This window comes from Panthera leo, chromosome C1 (genome assembly GCF_018350215.1).
Source record: "Panthera leo isolate Ple1 chromosome C1, P.leo_Ple1_pat1.1, whole genome shotgun sequence".
In the NCBI taxonomy this organism is placed as follows: Eukaryota; Metazoa; Chordata; class Mammalia; order Carnivora; family Felidae; genus Panthera; species Panthera leo.
The window spans coordinates 198,397,753-198,407,387 of NC_056686.1; the positions used below are offsets into that span (position 1 = coordinate 198,397,753).

The 9,635-nt window shown below is 41.0% G+C and overlaps 1 long non-coding RNA gene across 1 annotated transcript; it reads right to left on the reverse strand.

Annotated features, from left to right (window-relative positions):
- Positions 1-1,232: 1,232 nt before the first annotated feature.
- LOC122228468 lies at positions 1,233-7,075 on the reverse strand. The gene is made up of 3 exons (XR_006206609.1): positions 6,990-7,075; positions 1,895-2,009; positions 1,233-1,308 (listed from the first exon to the last, which is right to left on the reverse strand). It is a non-coding gene; the product is annotated as an uncharacterized LOC122228468 (long non-coding RNA).
- Between the last annotated feature and the right edge of the window lie 2,560 nt (positions 7,076-9,635).

The following is a 9,635-nucleotide window of genomic DNA, read 5'->3' on the forward strand; positions in this document are numbered from 1 at the left end:
AGCTCTGTATCTTCCCCAGAAAGTCTACTCCTCCTGAAGTTTCTTCTGTCTCACTGGAAAGAAACTCAATTACTCTAGTTAATACAGGCAACATTTTTGGAGACATCCTGGATTCCTTCTTTGCCTCATATGATACATCCAACTTTATTCATCAAACTTCAAAATACATCCAGAATTCAACCACTCCTGATCATATCCAATTACTTATACTGCTACCATTCTGAACCATCATCATCTTCTGTCTGGATTATTGCAATGGCTTTGTAACTACTTTCCTTGTTTCTACTCTTGTCTTGGTTCGGGTCCCTTCAATAGCAGATCCTACTATTGGGTGTAATTTTTTTAGGAGGTGATGCTAGGAAGCATTGTAGGGCATGTTGCAGAGAGAAGGGAAAGGAGAAAAGCCAAAAAAAGATTTACTCTTGTGGACGATGGGGATCAATCCTGCTTGGGATCCTTGGAGACATCAAGTGGAAAGTGTTTCTGAATTTTTCCACCAGGGAGCAAGGAATCTGTGCTAGTTAACCAAACTGATAGGATATCTCCTAAATTCAAAGAAGGCTAAGTGTTGTGCCTTTTTCTTTGTTATTGGACAATGCTTTCTTGTCCTTTACCACTGAAGGAATGTCCTGGCATTCCTCAAAACATTGGACCGTAAAAATATCACCGATGTACCATGAATTTTTCTAAGGTTTATCTAATTTCCAATTCACATATGACTTACCAGAGTATCCAGAGCATTTGCCACTTCATGCTCACTAGTTTGATTAATATGATGTCATTTGCCAGTGGACCAACATGATGTTCTGTGCAGTGTCCCTTTAGAATCTATTGTCATAGCGAGCAGGAGGATTAACAAAGACCTAGGGCAAGTCTCAGAATGTGCACTGCTCTCCATCCAAGTGCTTGCAGAATGTTTTTGATCCTCTTTTCTGATAATGATTTAAAAGAAAAAATCATTTTCCAGGTCAGATTTGTTCTCATCGCAACACCACATGCAACACAGCAGCTGTGAATAAAGCTACCACTTGGTCAATTTTGTGGTAGTTCACTATCATTTGCTGCGATCAACCTGATTTTTGTAGGAGCCATACCAGTGAATTAAATGAGAATATAATGGGGTCCATCTTTTAAGACTTTTGAGGATGGCACAAATTTCCACTATTCTAACTGGGTTATAGATGGCTTTAAATTTACTCTTTGGGCTTTTGTTACTGAACTCAGGTCCTTGGACCCACAATGGTTGAAACAAGGCTGGACTCAAGATGTAAAGGTGCAGGCAAGGCTTCATTCGGGCAACACCTGCAGCTGAAGGAAAATACAGCCATGACAAAGGTGTGAGACTGGCTCCCAGAACAACATCCAGGGGAAGTTTTAAAGGACACAAGGTGGGCTCTAAGCAGGGAGATGTTGGGAAATACAGGAAATTGGGCATGTAGGTGCAGTTGACAGAACAGGCTTCTTTGTACATCCTATGCTTCATTTGCATATTAAGTCTCCACCTCTGGGTGTGATTTTTAGCATTATAATTAGGAGGAAAGGTGGTTAAAGGTTAACAAAAGTTAACCATCATGTCTGGCCATCATGTCTCAGACTAATTTGAGCCAGCCTTGGCTTGCTCCTTGGTCTGTCCTCCACTCTGCAAGAAAAGCGGTAAGAGACAGCAGGGAGTGTCTCGTGCACAGGGGCTCAGTTCCCAAGGTCCCTGACTGTGTCAGCTGAATGCAGGGGTAGTTTCAGAAATTTGTTTGGCTTTTCCAACCACCATGGCTTAGGAGATTCCAAAAGGATTTTACTAGAGAATTGTCACCATGGCTGTGATAAAAGTTGCAGAACTTAGAAAAGAGAAATAGTCTGCTCTGAACTTTAGTTCCTCTTGCTGCATGATCCTGACCTGTGTTTCACTAGATGGCTGTCCTTCATGGCACACCACTGGGTTATGCAGGAGAGCATTGATATTTTCCACCTCTGTACTCCATTAACAGCAGCAACTTGCCCCTACTCAGTCTCTATAAAGAGAAAGATACCATAGTAAATGACTCGGCTCTCCACTTCTCGGTCTCCACCCCCCCTCTCCTTTTTGGACTCTGAAAGTCATACGTTAGCAAGATAAATTTCCCAGAGGCATGATTAAGATCAGTGAATCTGTCCAAAGCAAAGCACAAAAAGGGTACAAGAGTCTTCATCAAATATCTTGAAAGAAGTCCCAGCTATTATTTGTTTCTTGTCCTTGGATATCCCCGAGGCTGCCTATTGTGTCCTTACTTCAAAACACCCAGTGGGATGCCAGAGCCGTGCTTCCCTGCACTTGCAGGCTGTGTACATCTTTTCCCAACTCTGCAGCCAGTGACATCACCACTGGTAATTTGAAATCAGCCAAAGGTAAAAAGTATTTACACCATGGAAACAAATCCTGGTTTTTTTTTCTCTGTTAGAGAGCTAATTGTTAACATTTCCCAGTACACTACTGACACCTTTTGTTTAGCAAGTATGAATACGTTTTGACTCCTTGTAACCAAAAATTCATTGACGAGAATCATAGTCCAAGACCACAGAAAGACATGGAGGAATCTTAAATATTTATTACTACGTAAAAGAAGCCAATGTGAAAAGGCTACATACAATATGAGTCAAATTATATGACATTCTGGAAAAGACAAAACTGATGTGGAGAACAAAGGCAAAAGAAATAGAGAAAAAATAAAACTTCCTTACAATTTATAGCCTATTGACAAGTACTTGAGACCAGGCAGAGTGACCTTCCTCCAGGACCTCAACTGTCAATGTGAATGCTTTGCTGGAGGCAAAAGGACCTCCAGGATCCTCTAAATCTTTAACATATAAAAAATCTCTTTGGAAACTTCCTTTATCTCTACCCTGCCCTCCACAAGATACACGTCAGCAATCATCCTCCAAGCATCTGGCCCACTGATACACATCTGAAGGGTCTCATGACTGAGGGTTTACTAGGTAGTAGTAAATGACCTGATCCTTACAGCAGCTAGGTCCTCAAGGTCCTTGCTTCTAAATTCCTTAGAGACTTACTCTATCCCTAACCCCCTCCTAACTTGAACTATACAATCAGCCACTCCTCACAACCCCAGTGCAGCTATTTCTGCCGACAGTCCTGTTCCCATGCTTTAATAAAACCACCCTTATTACACTGAAGAATTCTTTCTTGGCTGTTTGCTCCCAGACCCCAACATTTCACATCAAAACTATGGAGACAGTCAAAAGATCAGTAGTTGCTGGAGAGTAGCGTTGGTGGATATGAACAGGAGGGCACCGAAGATTTGTAGGGCAGCAAAAATACTCAGTATGATATGATGGATGCAGGTCATTATACATTTGTCCAAACTCACAGAATGTGCAATGCCAAGAGAGTACCCTAATGTGAACTATGGATTTTAGGTGATTATGATTTTCAATGTAGGTTCATCAATTATTGAAAGAGAACTTCAACTACCACCATTTTGACCTTAGTCTAATAGACTCCAATTGATTAAATTCTTCCTTCCAGCTTATCTCTTAACTCAGGCCCAACACCCTAGGGGCAAAGCATCCTCTGGTGGGAACTGGAGTAAAAAGGACTGCCCTGAGCCAGCAAGACCCCACCCATGATTGCCTCCAAGATGATGATTTGACCTTCACCGCCCATCTGCACATACCCACCCACCTTTGCCCCACATTTTCCTTATATAAATCTGAAGGAATTTGGGGCATTTTAGAGACTGTCTTTGCGACATCCACTGTCTTCTCAGTGTTGCTTTCGTTGAAATACATTCCTTTCTTGTTTCACCACCACTGGTTTCTCTGCCTTTGGATTCTGTCAGCTGCTAGTGGCCAAATCTGGTCTCTTTGGGACCCTGGGAGTGAGGTGTTCTTGCACTCCTGCACCTAGGCTATATTGTGATAAATGTACCATTCTGGCAAGAGCTGTTTATAATGGGAGAGGATGTGCATATGAGGGACCATAAGGCAAGCTGAGAGCCAAGCACAAGCTAGCACAACCCCACCCGACCCCCAACCAAGGTGAGATATGCGTGATATTCCTCAGGCACTCCTGGCTGCCCAAGAACAAAGAAAAGGACAGAAAACAGTTAAACTGATAGTCTCCATCAGTTTACAAATATCTCATGGATAGCCTAATCTCCAGGAACTCCCTACTATCTTAATGATACTGCTTCCTAGAGGGAAAAACAATCTTAGCTTGATAATAGCTAGGCTTCTAGTAATCTATAAATCCTCTTTAGCATATGGAAATCCCTTTAAGAAACTTTCTGTTAACTTTACTCCTCCTCCCCTGCCCAGCTCCACAGTATATAAGCAGTCACTCTTAACACTACCCCAGTGCAGCTCTTTCTGCCATTGGGTTCTGTCCCCATGCTTTAATGAAATCATATTTTTGCATCAAGGCATCTTCAAGAATTCTTTCTTGGCCATTGGCTCCAAACCTCACCATCACCCCAAAACCCCAATTAAGGCATATATGGGAAATCTCTGTACCTTCCACTGAGTTTTGCTATGAACCTGTAATAACTCTAAAAAATAAAGTCATTAAAAAATTTAGCAAATACCCTAAATAAGAAAAAAAAAAAAAGAATAAAAGTTGCAGTTTTCACTTGGCCAAGTTACTTTCTCTGTGATTCCCAGTTCCTCCTGCAAAATGGAAAGTATGATACTGCCCTATTTACAGACAATAATGATTTTATGAGAACATTTTTAAACTACAAGGAATTTTATAAGCATTTCATGACTGGGATCAACGGCTGTATTTCTGAAACATTTTATTCTTCCTGTGCTAACTCAAGTGCCCAACAGACGAGTTCCTCTGAGCTTCTCCCACAAAAAAAACAAAACCAAACCCCCATGAAGGCATTAGCAAGAAATGTAAGATTTATGTGTAATTTCACAGCAGAGGTGGAGGAATTTTACTCTGTATGTTACTTAGCCAAGGATTTAGCAATATTTTCCCCAAACTTGTTAGGTTGGGCCACTGAATGTGTTTGTCTTCCTTCTGGAAACTTGTTGCTCCCAGGACCTATGTCTGCCCCTCTCCTCCCTTCATATTATGTAAATTACTTCCCTCTTTGAGAATCTTGGGACAAACAGGAAGCTTTTGGGGGCCTTGCTTCTGGCATCTGTTTAACAAATCTGTCTTTTCCTACAAAGGAATTCTCTTGCAAGCTGCAAAGAAAAGAGCATATATTCCAGGTACTATATATTCCCCTAAGAAAATATTTCTATCCTGACATTTATATAAAATCTGTCCCTGGAAGTGGAATGAATGGAAGAAAAATACAAGATGTCTATGGGTTTCTCAAGCCTCAGGGTTCAGCCACTCCGTGCTAGGATGGCTGAGGTTGTAGATACAGAAAACATTTTCACCTCTTCCCGGAGGGCATCTCCTCTACCCCAGCCCCCCTTGCAATCTGGAGATTCTGTAGTTCTTGCAGAAGTGGATAAGAAGTGGATAATCAGTATGGTTTTACTGGTTCCTTATAGGAGCCCAGGGACATACAGGTGCCTAGGAGAACAGGTGTAAAGCCCATTCTGGATTCTCAGTTACCCCAAATCTGGATGCCTGACTCTGTGCTTGTTTCCTTTACCCCCACGATATTGTCCATGAGGGCTATACTGGGCTGGATCACCCCTCCTCTCAGGCTCCCTGCCCCCAGGAAAGGGAGAAGGAACTGGGAAAGTAGGTAAGCCCAGCCAACAGGAATACTTATGAATTCCTAGCAAACTAGAGGGACTTCCTGCCTTATTTCTTGGTCTCAGTTTCTGGAAGACCAGGATAGAGTTTGCCTCATTGATATACTCTATTTTGAGATACCTGTCCTTCCCACAATAGAAATAAAACTGGTTGTTTCTCTCTCTGCAGAGTCCTGGCACTCTTTTGTTTTCTGTTCAGTTCATGAATAGGTAGCCTGCACCACCTGGACATTAGTGGGTAGAATCTAACCAAGGCCTTAAGCTTTTTCTCTGCATCCCCTGGGGGGCACTGGGTTTTCCCGTCTTTGGGAATTCTTCTTGTGGGGAACTTGCCTGGAGTTGGGGGCGCTGAATGACAAGAAGTCACTTTAGTTTCCCGAGTTTGAAGTGGACCGTCCCTGCGCAAACTCCCTTTTTGATTTACTTGTAAACTGAAAGCAGCCAAATCTCTCCCTTTCTTCCTCATTCTAAATTATCTTTACCGATAGTGACATTTTGGCAAATCTCTTATCTAGCTTGCTTTCATCTCTCAGCCATCTGAGCTTCCTTGGAAAACTCTTACTGTAAATTGTTCCTGAAACTCCTCACAGCAATCTGGATTGTCTCTCTGACTTTGTCCCAGAGCATCTTGTTTGAATCCATTCTGGCACAGTTTCTCCAGTCCTGGTACCTGGGCTGAGACCTTGTCTCCCCTGTAACTATGTGGTCAGAACGGATATGCCAGCCCTGGCAAATCCCTGTCTTCCTGACTTTCCATATTCTCAGGTACTTGTTTGAGGTCGCTGGAGACATTCGTGGCCTTGAAACCTTGAGTAGTTCTGAATGCCAGGCCTTGAAATTTATGTTTCATCCCCAAATCTCTTCCCTGCCACCAGTCCTTAGCACTGGGTGCCTTAAAAATACTCTATTTCCTAGGGGTGCCTGGCCCACTCAGTCAGTGGAACATGGGACTCTTGATCTCAGGGTTGTGAGTTCAAGCCCCAGGTTGGGTGAGGAGGTTACTTAAAAATTTTTAAAATCTTTAAAGAACATGCTTATATTTTCTAGTAATATGTAGCTTTCACTTGATCGACACCTGCTGCATAGACCTAGTTCAGCTGCTGAAGGACAGAAAATCCCCTGATTTAGCCTGTTATTCTCTACCTTTGGCCTCTGATCTTCCTTGAGATGCACCCCCATTTTCTACAAAACATCCATGGACACTGGGTTAACCATCAATTTCTAGCCTGCTACTTAATGGGGTTGTTTCTTGGACTTAAGCTTGACCCATTCACCTGATGCTGTATTCATCTGCTTCCCAGTTGAACAGGTATAAACGTGAAGCTTCATCATTCCCCCAAGACTAGATTGCCAATCTCATTATATAGTTTCCACATTCTCTTGTGGAATTTGGAAGGGTGTGCCAAGAACTGACAATCTCCTTGAACTCTGCATTGAAGAGCTTAGAGTTCAGCTGAAGGGGGAATGTTCCCAGCTCAGTTCTTTGAAAATATCAGGACTCATGAAATAGAGAAGCCAAGAATTCTATGACAGACACAAAAACACTCAGTGCCAGCCTTAGCTTTGTCACTAATTAAATGAGGTAACTAAAAACAAGTCACTTAAACTTTTGGTGCTTCATTTTCCTTATATATCAAAAGGGAAATAATAATAACTAGATTTGTTGTGGGACAAGATTCAATAATGGGAAAGAGCTTTGAAAAATATGAAACTGTACCAGGGTAAGGTAATTTTATTATTATATAGCCTAAGATGCTTTGGTCTTCCAATTTCAGTTGAAATTAAACAATTGAACATGAAATATCAATTTCATAAAGGGAATATAGCAGAATGAACAGTAGTAAAAAGATCAATTTAATCTAGACTTCATGTTTTTATTATATGAAATCATTTTAAAAGAAAGGGTATTTTTACTCATAATTTCGGTTTAAGAAAGAAAATATATTGGAACAATCGCAAAGAATTGGGCCATTAATTTTATTAGATTTGACATCATTTAAATATGCTTCTAGTAAAGGTTATGTTTGTTTCATGCTACAGAAATGGTAAACTCAAATGATAACACCGTATAAGCAAAATTAAAAGGGCCTTTATCTTTTTTTTTTCTTTAAGTTTACTTATTTATTTTGAGAGAGAGAGAGAGAGAGAGCATGCACAGGTGAGGGGGAGGGGCAGAGAGAGAGGGAGAAAGGGAATCTCAAAAAGCTCTACACTTGTCAGCAGGGAATCTGATGACCTCAAACTCATTAACTGAACCATAAGATCATGACTTGAAACACTTAACCAACTGAGACACCCAGGTGCCCCTAAAAGGGTCCTTATATTATGTGTAAAAAGAAAAAAAAAAAAAAGAGGGGGTGTTTCATGAAAAATATTAATACCATAAATCTTATTTTTTGCCTCTGGATTATCATGTTGCAGCAAGTAATTTTTTTCACTTACAATTCATTATGATCCAAGATTTTAGGTTCAGAGTAAAATTTGTATCATTAGAAATTTTGGCAGAATTTTTAACCTTTTGGCCCTCCTAGTTGTTGCTGTCGATTTGCAAGGTAACATTCAAGGTGATTCAGCAACCCCTTTGCTTGCTTAAGATGATTTGAATTCCATTCACAATCACGAGGGTGAACAATCACAGGACAAAGAAACCCCCAAACAATCTTTTATTTTCAGACAGCCTTCCCATCTTAATGCCTTATATCCCTGAATCAGAACACCTCCTTGGAGCAGACTGGACATATTGTGCTATACTTGGGCCTTTCTATCAGGCAGGTCCGTTTTTCCAAATGGAATTTAAAGTAGTTTCCAAATCTGATGTCAAGAGCGCTAATCTTTTTTGGAAAAAAAAGCACTGATCTTTAGAGTGAGGTGAGTAAAAAATATATATATGCTTAGTCCCCTCTCTGAGTATTAGTAGGTAGGTATTTGGCATGCTATTGCTAATAAGTTTTTTCCCCAAGTGTTTACATTTGCCGTTCTCCTTGATTTGTAAACATGTGTTTTCTATCGTCAGGGAGGAAAATCTTTTCTCTACACATTTAGACTCAATACTGGGGGACTTGAATTTTACTGACCAAAGATTAGTTGGAGAAAAGAAATAAATGTATTAATATTTTTACATGTGTGAGTGTTCACAGAAAAGAAATGAAACGCAAAGTAGTTAGACTTGGGAGTTATACACTTTTCTTAACAAAAGAAGGAGGGTTTTGGCTTCCGGGATGCTAAATTGTGGGGAAGTGACCAGGCAATATATGGGAGAACTAGTGGAAGATAAGGGCTATTTTAGGAAGCTTCTTCTATGTAGGTTTTCTTGGTGCTGGTTCTCCATCTCTTTTGATGAGTGTTCCTCTTTTCTCCTGGTCCAGGTCAGGGGGTAAATTTATGTCCGTCTTTCAGGCAGATAAGGAGAGGGCAGAAGCTCTTCCTGTATTTGTTGATCCTTAATTGCCTTCTACTCGAAATAATCCTTATGCTAACTAAGATTGCTTATTTTGGGGTGGCATATTTGGATCCCTTCACTACCAACATCTATAGTGAGTCATCATCTTTAGCCTCTGTAGTAGACACGCTACTTGGATGATCCACTGTCATTACCAAACACCTCCCTTGCCTTCTTCCATACAGGGGTGGTAAAAGCTAAATACTCTTTTTCCAGGTTCCCTTCCCGCTGGAAGTGGCCACATGATATGATTCGAGGCCAATAAAATATACTAGAAACCATCTCTGACTTTCTTAATAAGAGGGACAGAAATGACTTGTCATCCACCCTTTTGTGGCTACCATCAATGTGGCTATACCACCAGGAGCTACAGCAGGCATCTTTGCAACCATGAGATGCTAAGCTTGAGAGAAAGCCTGAGACAATTGTAGAGGCAACCATCCTGACATATCATCAAACTTCTAGACCAATATCTAGAAGC